The sequence below is a fragment of the Triturus cristatus genome, chromosome 8 (assembly GCF_964204655.1).
Source record: "Triturus cristatus chromosome 8, aTriCri1.1, whole genome shotgun sequence".
Lineage (NCBI taxonomy): Eukaryota > Metazoa > Chordata > Amphibia > Caudata > Salamandridae > Triturus > Triturus cristatus.
In genome coordinates this window covers 770,075,580-770,088,503 of record NC_140591.1, presented here as the reverse complement: position 1 = coordinate 770,088,503, position 12,924 = coordinate 770,075,580, and positions in this window count along the sequence as shown.

The window sequence follows — 12,924 nt, the reverse complement described above, 5'->3', positions numbered from 1 at the left end:
CAGTACTTATATCTAGGACCGAGAGGGGATTGCAATCATTGTTAACAGCATTTAATACATTTATGAGAGATAGAGACCTCTTGGTAAATAACACTAAATCTTTTGTATTACAAGTTGGTCAGCAACCAAGAAAACCCTTCCAATTTAGGATTGGCGGAGAAATAATCCCTTTAACTAAAACATTTTCTTACCTAGGAGTTCTCTTCGACACAAAATTAAATTGGGAACCTCATCTTGTAAAGAAAAAAGGTGAAATGGTGAGGGTTAATGCATCAATATTTAATTTTGCAACCAAATTGGGAAAAAAGCCAATCTGTGCAATGTTGAAATTGTACAATGCTAAGTCTGTGGCAACTGTATCCAATGGTAGTGAACTTTGGGGGTATGTTAATGGAGAACAATTACAGATTGTTGAAAATCGTTTTATGAAGCGCTTATTGTGTGTCCCATCTGGTACGGCTAATTTATATGTGATTTGCTTTCCTTACGCCCTTTGATGTTTTGGCTTAAAATTTGGCTAAATGAGAACATACCCCTAACACACTTAATCATGAAGGACTTTTTGTCACTGGACAAGGCATTGAGCTCTCCTTGGCTAAGCTATCTAAAATCAAATTTTGACAAACTTGGTCGCCCTGAACTCTTTTCCAAACCACAATCAATTACAAGGGGAGATCTGGAGCAAATTAAACAATCATTTCTGTGGGATAAGAAGATTACGAGAGAAGATGTGGAGCTCCAGAAACCAAGTGTGAGAAAGTTTGTTATGCTTAAGACTACCGTGGCCATCGAATCATATTTGGAGGGGTCTTTGTCTTCACACGAGAAATTTTTACTGACCAGATTTAGGTTTAATCAATTCCATCACCTGCTTATTCGACCTAAATGTGATATTTTTAATAAATTGGCAGCGCCCTGCGGCTGCGACGGAAAGTCTCCGCAGGATATGCTGCATTTTATCTTTTTATGCAAATTTTATGAATTTCCTCGTAAATTATATTTAGTGACTCTTTTAAAAAAACTTGGTTTTAAACAAATCAGACCGGCTCTTTTGTACTTGCAGCTTTTGCACAGTGACAGTGTTCTCCAAATTAAGGAATTTTTAAAACTTTGTATTAGATTGAGAAACTGCCTGGACCAGTGAAACCATGCCCCTTGTTTTGTGTCCATACTCTGATAGCACTCTATTTCTTTTTTTGTATTGAAAAGGTTGGTTGCTTTTATGTGATAATGAATTGTATATTTTATGTATGTCTTTTATGGTTAGCAATAACCGAAATAAAGATTTTTGAATTGAATTGAAAAATGTAAGGTCCACTTCTCTCTAAATGAGGCAGGTGGACCAAGAGGTTGGCAGACAGGCTACTAGATTACGTTTGTCAGACTCTGAATCAGCAATATGTCTCTGTGAGGCACTCTCTCAAAATACCTGATATACTCCTGAACTCAGACCATCGTCTTTAGTTACGGGTACGGTTTTCTTTGACTCAGTGGGAATACTTAATATTTTATTAGCCCTGAGGGTTCCAATACCTAACTCTGTCCATTCTGTGGTTGTTGACTGTACACAATCCCTTACTTTTCCCATTGTCTCCCCCTGGAGACAGAACAGATGGGAGCCTTTCTCCAAGGCTGGTTCCTCAGCAAACTCTGAGAGACCCCTTTCCCTAATATGGACTGCTTGTGAGACTGTGCAAAGTCTCGGAAAATATACTGTAGGTAATGTGGTAATGTGATACCTTGCTTCGTGTCAGGGTGCACCCTGCCTTCATTACCCCAAACAACATCCAATATACCTGCTGACAGCAAATGGAAGCACCTTTAAGTGATTGTTCCTACAAGAATTCCTGTAACTCACCCAGAAGCCTGTACTTCTGGAGTTTACAACTCAGCAACAGTGATTTGCTATACAATCGAATGACATTACTCATTAGAAAAAGATCAATGCCAGGAGTCAGTGACACCTCTCATGCTATCCATGAAATGTGTCCCAGGTAGCACTGTAAAGCAAGTAGTAACCTCAACTTTGTTTCTAAATGAAGGTCTTCTTAGAAAGAGGAATCAAATTGGCAGTAAGTCCAATAACCTTGATTAGTACTTTCAAGACTCCAAACATCACTATTCAAAATCATCTCTGCTCTTTTTCTCCTTAGAAAAAATGGTTTGACCAGCATCAACAATTAAGGTAACATCACAGATTTTTGCCTGTAGGCACCTGGGCACTCAGCTTGCCACTTGTCAGTGGCCTCCGGTTCCGGCTTGTTCCAGGCTGATCCAGTGACACTGTCACTACCCTGGTTTTCCCAACCAGGTTTTTCCTCTTACAGTTCTCCTGCCAACAGAAGCCTTGCCCACTCCAGGGCTTCGTTAATTCAGGTCGCAGTGCAACCACATTAGTAGGCACCTGGGCACCCAGATTTCCATATGCCTGTAACCTCCAGCTCCTACTTGTTAGAGCCTGATCCAGTGACACCGCCAATGCCTGGGTTTTCCTGCCCAGGTTTTCAAATTGGGTTTTTCCTCTCATTGTTCTTCATGCCAACAGAAACCCCACACACCCTAGGGCCTACTTAACACAGGCTGCAGCACACACATCACTGCGGATGCACGCTGCAGACGCCCCGCTGGCAAGGTTGTATGCACTCATTCATGCCTGGAACGTATCCAGCACACCAACGTCTGGCCCTTCTGCCCCCCGCAGATACACCATCACTGAGCCCTACACCCTCAACCCTGGATGCAGCAACAAACATTGCCACCACGCTGACCAATGCTCCATGTTAGGACCTTCCTCCTGCAATCACTGCCACTTCATCTGCCACCTGCAAAAAGAACTATTGATGGACAGAATGCAGAACAATGTCATACATTCACCCCAGTACAGAGATCTGGGCCTAAATCCATCGTTTTTTTGCTCACCATGCCATTCCATTTTGGACCCAGCCATATGCAAATCAGTCTTGACCCTGTGCCCAATGGGAACAGTCCAGCCCGAACTGCCAGGCCAGGTCCTCCCTGGACCGGAAACAAGCATCCTAGGACCGGTTTCAGGGTTTCACCCCTCTTCAGCCAGGATAGCTTGATTCCAGTGGCATGGAGAGCACAGGACTCACGTCTGAGCATAACCGTCCCACTCGGGGTGACAAATGCAAAAAGAACTATTGATGGACAGATCGCAGAACAATGTCATAAATTCACCCCAGTACGGAGATCTGGGCCTAAATCCATTGTTTTTTTGCTCACCATGCCATTCCAGTTTGGACCCAGTCATATGCAAATCAGTCTTGACTCTGTGCCCAATGGGAACAGTCCAGCCCGAACTGCCAGGCCAGGTCCTCCCTGGACTGGAAACAAGCATCCTAGGACCGGTTTCAGGGTGTCACCCCTCTTGAGCCAGGATAGCTTGATTCCAGTGGCATGGAGAGCACGGGACTCACGTCTGAGCATACCCGTCCCACTCGGGGTGACAAATGCAAAAAGAACTATTGATGGACAGAATGCAGAACAATGTCCTACATTCGCCCCAGTACAGAAATCTGGGCCTAAATCCATTGTTTTTTTGCTCACCATGCCATTCCAGTTTGGACCCAGCCATATGCAAATCAGTCTTGACCCTGTACCCAATGGGAACAGTCCAGCCCGAACTGCCAGGCCCGGTCCTCCCTGGACTGGAAACAAGCATCCTAGCACCGGTTTCGGGGTTTCACCCCTCTACAGCCAGGATAGCTTGATTCCAGTGGCATGGAGAGCACAGGACTCACGTCTGAGCATACCCGTCCCACTCGGGGTGACAAATGCAAAAAGAACTATTGATGGACAGAACGCAGAACAATGTCATACATTCACCCCAGTACGGAGATCTGGGACTAAATCCATTGTTTTTTTGCTCACCATGCCATTCCAGTTTGGATCCAGCCATATGCAATCAGTCTTGACTCTGTGCCCAATGGGAACAGTCCAGCCCAAACTGCCAGGCCAGGTCCTCCCTGGACTGGAAACAAGCATCCTAGGACCGGTTTCAGGGTGTCACCCCTCTTCAGACAGGATAGCTTGATTCCAGTGGCATGTAGAGCACGGGACTCACGTCTGAGCATACCCGTCCCACTCGGGGTGACAAATGCAAGAAGAACTATTGATGGGCAGAATTCAGAACAATGTCCTACATTCACCCCAGTACAGACATCTGGGCCTAAATCCATAGTTTTTTTGATCACCATGCCATTCCAGTTTAGACCCAGCCATATGCAAATCAGTCTTGACCCTGTGCCCAATGGGAACAGTCCAGCCCAAACTGCCAGGCCCGGTCCTCCCTGGACTGGAAACAAGCATCCTTGGACCGGTTTCGGGGTTTCACCCCTCTTCAGCCAGGATAGCTTGATTCCAGTGGCATGGAGAGCACGGGACTCACGTCTGAGCATACCCGTCCCACTCAGGGTGACAAATGCAAAAAGAACTATTGATGGACAGAATGCAGAACAATGTCCTACATTCACCCCAGTACAGAGATCTGGGCCTAAATCCATCGTTTTTTTGCACACCATGCCATTCCAGTTTGGACCCAGCCATATGCAAATCAGGCTTGACCCTGTGCCCAATGGGAGCAGTCCAGCCCGAACTGCCAGGCCAGGTCCATCATCCCCTTTGGTATCGCTTTGTTCGCCCTAAGTTAGCAGGGTATGCCCAGACGTGGGTCCCTTTCTCACTTTGCCACTGGATTCAAGATATCCTGGCTGATTTGGGTTATGAACCCGAAACCGGTCCCAGGATGCTTGTTTCTGGTCCAGGGAAGACATGGCTTGGCAGTTCGGGCTGGACTGTTCCCATGAGGCACAAGATCAGACTGATTTGCATATGGCCATGTCTGAACTGGGGTGGTGGAGTGAGCTAAAGAATGATGATGGATTAAACCCAGATCAGTTGGCTGGGGGTGAGTGTTGGATTTGCTCAAACGCTCCGTCCATCATCCCCTTTGGTATCCCTTCATCTGCCACAGTACACACACCAGCCCACCGACCAGCCCCACCCCAAACACATCACAGACACTACCTGAACCAAAACACTAACTCACATGTGCCCTTCTCAACACACATTCACTATGCAAACACACGTCAGAGATATGGAACCCTCTCACCACCCACACACCTGACGTCCACATCCTAACTGAGACCCGGCTCAAACCCATTTCCACACCCAACATCGGTACCCAAATGCCTGAAGGGCACAAGATCACCCACCATATCAGCAAGCCTGGTGGAGGGATCGCCATCATACACAAGGAATCCATTCAATGTACTACCACAAATTACAACATTACCCCAGCCATGTAACAACTCAACTTTCGACTCCAAACAGACAGCAAAACCACCATCAAGGGCATCCTCGCCTACCGTCCTCCATGACCACGTTCAGCCTTCTGTAACTTCATTGCCAACTTTATCGCCCCCTCTGCCATAGACTTCAACAATGACATTTTCATCGGCGACCTCAACTTCCATCTCAACACTACCAACCTCCTCAACAACATGAACAACATTGGACTCACCCAACTTGTCCATGACCCCATGCACACTACAGGTCACACGCTAGACCCCATGTACAACTCCTGCGACTGCATCAGGTACAGCCACACAACGGAACTCACCTGTGTGAGAAGTTGGCCTGGTATATGCTATCCACTAGTTATAGGGGGCACCTTGCACCAGTCCAAACAACCCTTATTGATGATTAGGTTTAAGACAACCTTTATTGAAAGATATCTTAGTGGTAGCTATGGAGAGCAACCTTCAGGCTAAGTCTTGAAGGAGTCTAAAGCAGCTTGGTTTACCAGATTATAACCTCTTGAATAACTAAATGAAAGGAGAACCACACAAGGTATATATATTAAATATATGTATTTATTTCTAAACACTCTCTACTAACCTCTTCTAGAGCATGTAGAATTGCTGGGACCCCAAGGAACCACCCAAGGTAGTGACACAGGGGACCCACGGGGGACGCGTGCAGTGTGAGAACACAGCAGCGAGCTCCGTACAATCCTATAGGAAAGTCGCGGTTGGAATTTTAGAGTTTAAGGACACTTAGGAGAGGACTTGGAGCAAACCCTTTCAGACTTAGAAGATTCTAAGGCCAGCACCCACGTGAGCACCGGAGTACTCGTGTTACCTAACCCAGGGAAGCCGGGTGCATAGGTGTCAAACGGTGTCAGGAATCCTCGATGTCGTCAATGGAGAGTTGTTGCCGTGGAAAGGAAAACTGTCCGGTGAGATCCAAGCCTGGACCGAAGATGTAAAGAACCTGAAAGCAGAGGGGAAAGAGTCACTTGTTGCCAGTGACTAGGGGCACGATAGACGAATGCCCACCGATGTCAGGTGTTTTAGGTGCGATGAGGTGAAGCTTGACTCCACTGCCACGGAGACCAGGAAGCGTAGATGATGACCACAGTCTGCAGGCGAGCTGTCCCACGAAGGATGTCGAGTGCTGGGGGGTCGGTGTCCAGATTGGAGACCAACAAGCCTTGGCAACGGCAACCCACGCGGTGAGAGAAAAACGGCTTTGGTGTGGACCAGCAAGGATCCTGTGGACTTCCCAAGTGATGGAGAGTCAGGGCACATCTGGATCAATCAGGAAAGCCCATTGAAAGTCAAAGTACCCTTCTCAGGGATTCACAAGTCGACGGAGAAGGGATCGCGAAGTAACCTCGAGAGGAATCACTTAATACCAGCCCACGGGTCACTCGAGGAGTGTAAGCCAGTAATCTTCAGTGGAATCACTGCTCGGGGCCAAAGCACAGCTTCAGGGATCGCCAAGAAGCATATGCTGATGCAAATGTGCATGGTGTCCAGGGGTTCGGGTTGCCCAGTCCCCACGAGGGCTTTGGATCTCAGAGTTGCTGAGAGCATGGATCGGCCTCGGGGAAGCTTGGAAACCCACCTCCTGTATTGCAAAGTCTTCGGAGTCCATCAGGAGCTGCATAGATGCAAACCGGACAGATGCATCTTTGGTGCCAGTCTTGCAAGGGAGTAACTCCTTTCCTCCAAGGGAGCTTCTTTGGTCATTCAATGTCGTGTAGATAGTAGAAGTTCTGGGATTCTGTAGAAGAGTTTCATCCAGGTAAATCTAAAGTCCTGTATTCAGGGGTTCCTACTTTATACCCAAGGAAGAGGTGGGACAAACTCTGGGGACCCACCTATGGGAGGGTCAGGACAGAGGGGTGGCTACATCCATATCCTTTGTTCAGTTTTGCGCCAGAGCAGGGGCTGGTAGCCCCTGCAACCGGTTTGAGCTGGACTATGCACAAGGACATCAAATGTGCCCCCAGTTCAGACATCAAAGCACTCTTGGATTGCACCCACCAGCCCCAATACACTAAAGCCTGTCTGGGAGGTGGTTACACCTCCCTGTGACTGGAAACCTATTGTCCAGGCCTCCCCTGCCAGAGTTTAGTCCAGCAGCAGGAGGGCAAACTCGTGTCTCTGGCTGGCAGCATCCATTTTGTGATGCCAGGGTCTGTGAAGCTGGTACCGGGTGTACCGGTGAAGTCATGGTTTTTCAACTAGTAGGGTGGAATCATACCTCCCACACCAGTTACTGGTGTGGAGGTATGATTCCAAGGGGTTTGACAGCAAACACTACATGTTTCCATGCAGCCATTCCAAAGTTAGCATTTACCGCAAGGTTATAATGCACTTAAGAGTATATGGTCCGGCTGCATCACAGACAACCCCGGAATAAAAGTTTTGAAGGCTGCAGAGGGGCTCTGCTCATGCATGGGCACCCTCTCACATAAAATCCAGCACCCTACCTTCAGGATTGATAAGGCCTGCCATAGGGGTGACTGATAGGTTTATATGTGCAGTGATATGGATAGATATAGGGAACCTATATCTGAGTAAGGAGTGCATACAACACCTTACACAGGCTGCTGTAGCAGACCTGTGGTGTCATTTTAAATGGCTTCCCAGGGGTGGCACAATATATGCTGCAGCCCCTGATAGGCCTCTGTGGTACCTATGCCCTGGGTATATAGTTTACCATATACTAGGGACTTATAAGGGTACCCCAGAATCAAATCTGTGGTGTACCTAAAGTACATTCAATCAATTTAAAGGGGAAAGCAGATAGGCTGGGGTCCTGAATAGCAGGATCCCAGCCAGACTAAGTCGAAAACCAGCAAAACTCCAGGAAAAAAGTGGGGGCAACCATGCAGTCAGAGTCCACCGTCCTACAACCTGGACCGACCTCTCCATCGTCCACTTTAATATCACCAGCATACAGACCTCCGCCTGCAGTCTGTCCAACGCCCCACTACTGCAACTGGAGCAAAGTCTCAACGGACACATGGATCAACACCCTCAACACCCCCCACCCCATCTCCTCCAAAAACCTAGACCAGAATGTCAGAAACATCAACAATTGGATCACCAACTGCGCCGACAGCATCACCCCCATTGGCAACAACACCCGCAAAAGGTCCACCAAGCAAGCTACCTGGTACACTGAAGACCTCAGAACTGCTAAACGACACTGTAAACAACTGGGTACGAGATGGTGCACCACTAAGGACACAGCCAGCAAGACCGCCTTCAAGACAGTCCTCAACCTCCACTAAAGACCGTTGAGAGAATCGAAGAAAAATACCTCAACCTCACACATCAAATCAAGCTCCAATAAGAGCAAAGAACTCTTCAGCATCATCAAACTATTCTCTAATCCCTCAGCTGCAACAAACATTACCCCCTAACAGGAACTTTGCAACAACCTTGCAAACTTCTTCCTCAAAAAAGATCACCAACATCTACAGAAACTTCAAACCTCAGCCCAAGTCCACCGACTTCTTGAAGCAACGCAATGACCCCGCTATCATCACGGACAGGCGACTAACCGAATGGAGCCAGCTCATCACACAGGACACCACATCCATCATGAACTCCGTCCACTCAGGGGCCCAACCAAGCCATAACTTTACCATATCTTCAACCGAGGTGGAGCTAGTATAAGCCACGTACTCACCACCTTGTTCAACACCTCAATTGCCACGCCCACCTTCCTTGAAGATGGTAAACACACAGACGTCAACAGCCTACTAAAAAAACCATCAGCAGACCCCAGCAACCTCAACAACTACTGACTGATCTCCCTTTTGCTGTTCCCTGCCAACATAGTAAAAAAGCCTTCAACCAACAACTCTCCTCACATCTGGAATGGAAACTCCTTCCCAACTCCTCCCAATTCAGATTCCGCAACAACAACAGCACTGAGACAGCCCTCATCATGGCTACCAATGACATCCAAGTCCTTCTCGGCTGAGGAGAAACTGCAGCTCTGAACCTCCTAGACCTCTCTGCAGCCTTGGATATGGTCTTCCACCACACATTCATCACAAGGCTGCACAACATAGGCATCCAAAGAGCTGCTTTCAGATCGATCGTCTCTTTCCTCACCAGGAGAATGCAAAATGTCTGCCTTCCCACCTTCACCTCTGAACCCAAGGAAATCATTTGTGGAGTACCCCAAGAGTCCTTGCTGAGCCTCACCCTCTTCAACACATGCAACACCTCTGTTGAGCATCGCAAAACAAATCGGCTCGACATCATATCCTATGCCGACAACACACAACTTATCCTTTCCCTCTCGAAAGACCCCACGAACACCTGACCAACTTCCACAACTGCATGACAGATATGGCCAGCTATATAAAAGACTACTACCTGAAGCTCAGTTCAGACAAGACAGAGGAACTGATTTTCGGAAACAAAAGCTACAGATGGGACGCATCCTGGTGACCCTCAGAACCCGGACCTACTCCTACTGCCGCTGACCACACTAGGAAACTAGGCATCATGATGGACAACAAGATAACCCTGACAACAAAGGTCAACTCCGTCTCATCCTCCTGCTTCTTCATCCTCTGCATGCTTCATAAGGTATTCAAAAGACTACCCCAAAGCTCAAGACACACAATCACCCAGGCCCTCATCTCCAGCCGGCTGAACTACAGCAATGCTCTCTACTCAGGGATCACAGCTCACCTCCTCTGATGACTACAGACCATAAGGAACGCAGCAGCCAGATTCGGCCTGGATCTTCCTAGACGAACGCCACATCATCCCCTAAATCAGACTCCACTAGCTCCTTGCATAGAAAATATACCAGTTCAAGCTCCTGACCCATGCATACAAGGCCCTACACAACTACGTATCTGCCTCCTTGAATCCCGGTTTGAACTTCCATAAGTCCACCAGACACCTATTTTCCACATCCCTTTTTCTAACCCTCACCCCCTACATCCGACGTGGCAGAGACAGGGGTCGCTCCTTCTCCTACCTAGCAGCAGACATGGAATGAGCCACCCTTTCGTCTACAGACCGCTCCATCTCTTTTAGAGTTCCAAACGTCGTTGAAGACCAGGCTATTCGGCTAATCAACTGGACCCTGCCAGTGCCTCACGGGTGACAAGAAAAACTCTACGAATCTACTGATTAATTGATTGATTGACTGATTGCCTGCGACTTGATCAACTTACTGTACACTTAAGGACTAAAGCTCTAGCGCCTTCACTCACAGTCATACTCCCCTAGCCTAAATAAAGCACTTTAAGACACATGCTAGCTGTCTCTTAAACAACATAATACAGGTGTTCTACCACAACAGAGTTTTTCCAATCAGCATTCAACATTATTGACTCCAAAGTATCGACTACCACTATATTGTCAAAACAATCATAGTGGTAGTCGACATTTGTGGATTAAATATTGTTGCGGTCAATACTTTGTACCTTGATATTTTGCACAACCCGAAATATATGACAAATACAACCAGTGTACATTAAGTCCTGATATCTTTAAATCTAATTTTCCGTGGAACGGTATGCTTTATGGAGGTGGTGAGGGACCAGCCTCAGCCAATAAGAATGGTTAGAAGGAGTAGACCAAAAGAAACAACAAAAAGTGGGGTATATTTACAAGCTGCCGATAAAAAATTATTGCCGTTTTTGCGGCCGTTTTCGATAATTTTATCGCCTACTTAGCAAGGCCACGTTAACACGTGAAACCTTCCTTTAGCGTCAGGATTCCTAACGCCCAGCTTTGCATCTCTAATGAGATGCAAAGTGGGCGTTCCTGACCTAACATGACAGGAAAAATGTCGCTAAGCGACATTTCTCCTATCGTCAAGCCCCACGCTATGAAGCATAGCGTCAGGAAAAGTAGCAATAACCCCTGTTATCGCTACTTTCCTTATGCCGGCTTCAGGACTAACTTAGCCATGATATCCTATGGAAGGAGGATATAATGGCTAAGTTTGTGAGTCCCTATAAGCAAGCTAACGCCACACTACGTGAGATTATCGCTGGGTTTCCAGCGATAATCTCACGTTAGGCAGTTAGCGTGAGGATTTTTATCGCTGAGGAGTTAAGCGTTGCTAATAGCACGCTATCTCAGTGATAAAAATCCACGTTACCCGGCGATAATTATCCTCACGCTAAGAGCGCTGAGCGAAAATTATCGCCGGTTGTTGCTGATATGCCCCAGAGTGAGGGACAACAGGAGAGAAAATAAATGAGACATAACTCCCCTGGGACTACTTTGTGAACTTCTTAAACTGCAAAATGTTCAAGGATAGGAGAGGAGTTGGCCTAGCGGTCGACCTCGAATCTGGGGAACCGGGTTTGAGTCTCGGCAATGACGCTGAACATCCTGTGATTCTGGGAAAATCACTTAATCTCCCCGTGCCTAACAAAAATTAATGTGTCCTCATGTAACGCAACTGGTGCTATGTAAAGAGCTCTGATACCCGATATCTTTGGTCAAGTTCGCGCTATTTAAATCTCTGTAAAAAAAAAAAGGATATATGTAAGTGTCCCAAAATAACATGGGCTCATTCAAAATGGGAAGAGGGGCCTATCCAGTCCATGCGTGAAAATGGCTTCCATAAACAAACCAATGGCCGAAGAGGGCTAATCCAAAACGCCTTTTCGTTTGCTGTGCGTTATGTGTTCCACTTATATGAGGTCATAGCAAGCAGCTAATTCTGTCTGTTGCCAGGCTTCAAAAAGGCACAGGGGCTAAACATCCCTCAAAGTCCGAAACTTGGCTATTGGAGACTCAGTTGAATATCTAGGCACATAACACTGACAATGCTGCATTAATCCAGAAGCATAACAAAAAATGATGCAGAATGTGGTGAGGGGGACTTGAGCCACTCATATTAGACTGACTGCCCCCCCTCCCCTTGTGTTACACCCCGGCCGTAATCACAGAAAGGGCATCACTTGATCTATAAATAGGGCTTCCTGTTTTATGGTATTTATTTTTTTATCATTTACGTCTGTATTTCTCCATATTTATTTTTTGGCCCTCTCATTGGTGTTTATCCATATTTATTTAGTGTTTTTAGAATAACTGTTGTCACAAACTGGTGTTTTTCAACATATATTTTACTGAGTAACATTCACTCATACTTTGATGCGTTCGAATTTTGGCAAATTAATCAGCAAAACATAACAAAACGCTACACTCACAGATAAATATTAAGATTATACTTCACACATATATATCAACATATGCCACTATTTAAGGAAATCTTATCTGTTTTTTTAATTCCCCATGCTGTCTATCTGCTCAGCTGTTGGCCTGTAATTCATGAAAGACAGCATGGAGAGTCACTCACCCAGCCCAATTTTCTGTATTTTTCCACTTTTAATAATACATGCAGACAGGTAGCACATTGGTTTCTGTCTGTATTTAGATGTAAAAGTCAGTAAAAACAGAAATCTGGGAGCCTTATCTATAAACAAATTAACACATGAGAAGCAGAACTTGGTGGCATTTCATCAAGGAACGGCGTTAAAATTATCGCCGCTTTAGCGGCAGAAAACTGCCGCTAAAGCGCGATAATGGGCTTGTTAATATGCCGCAGAGAATTTCA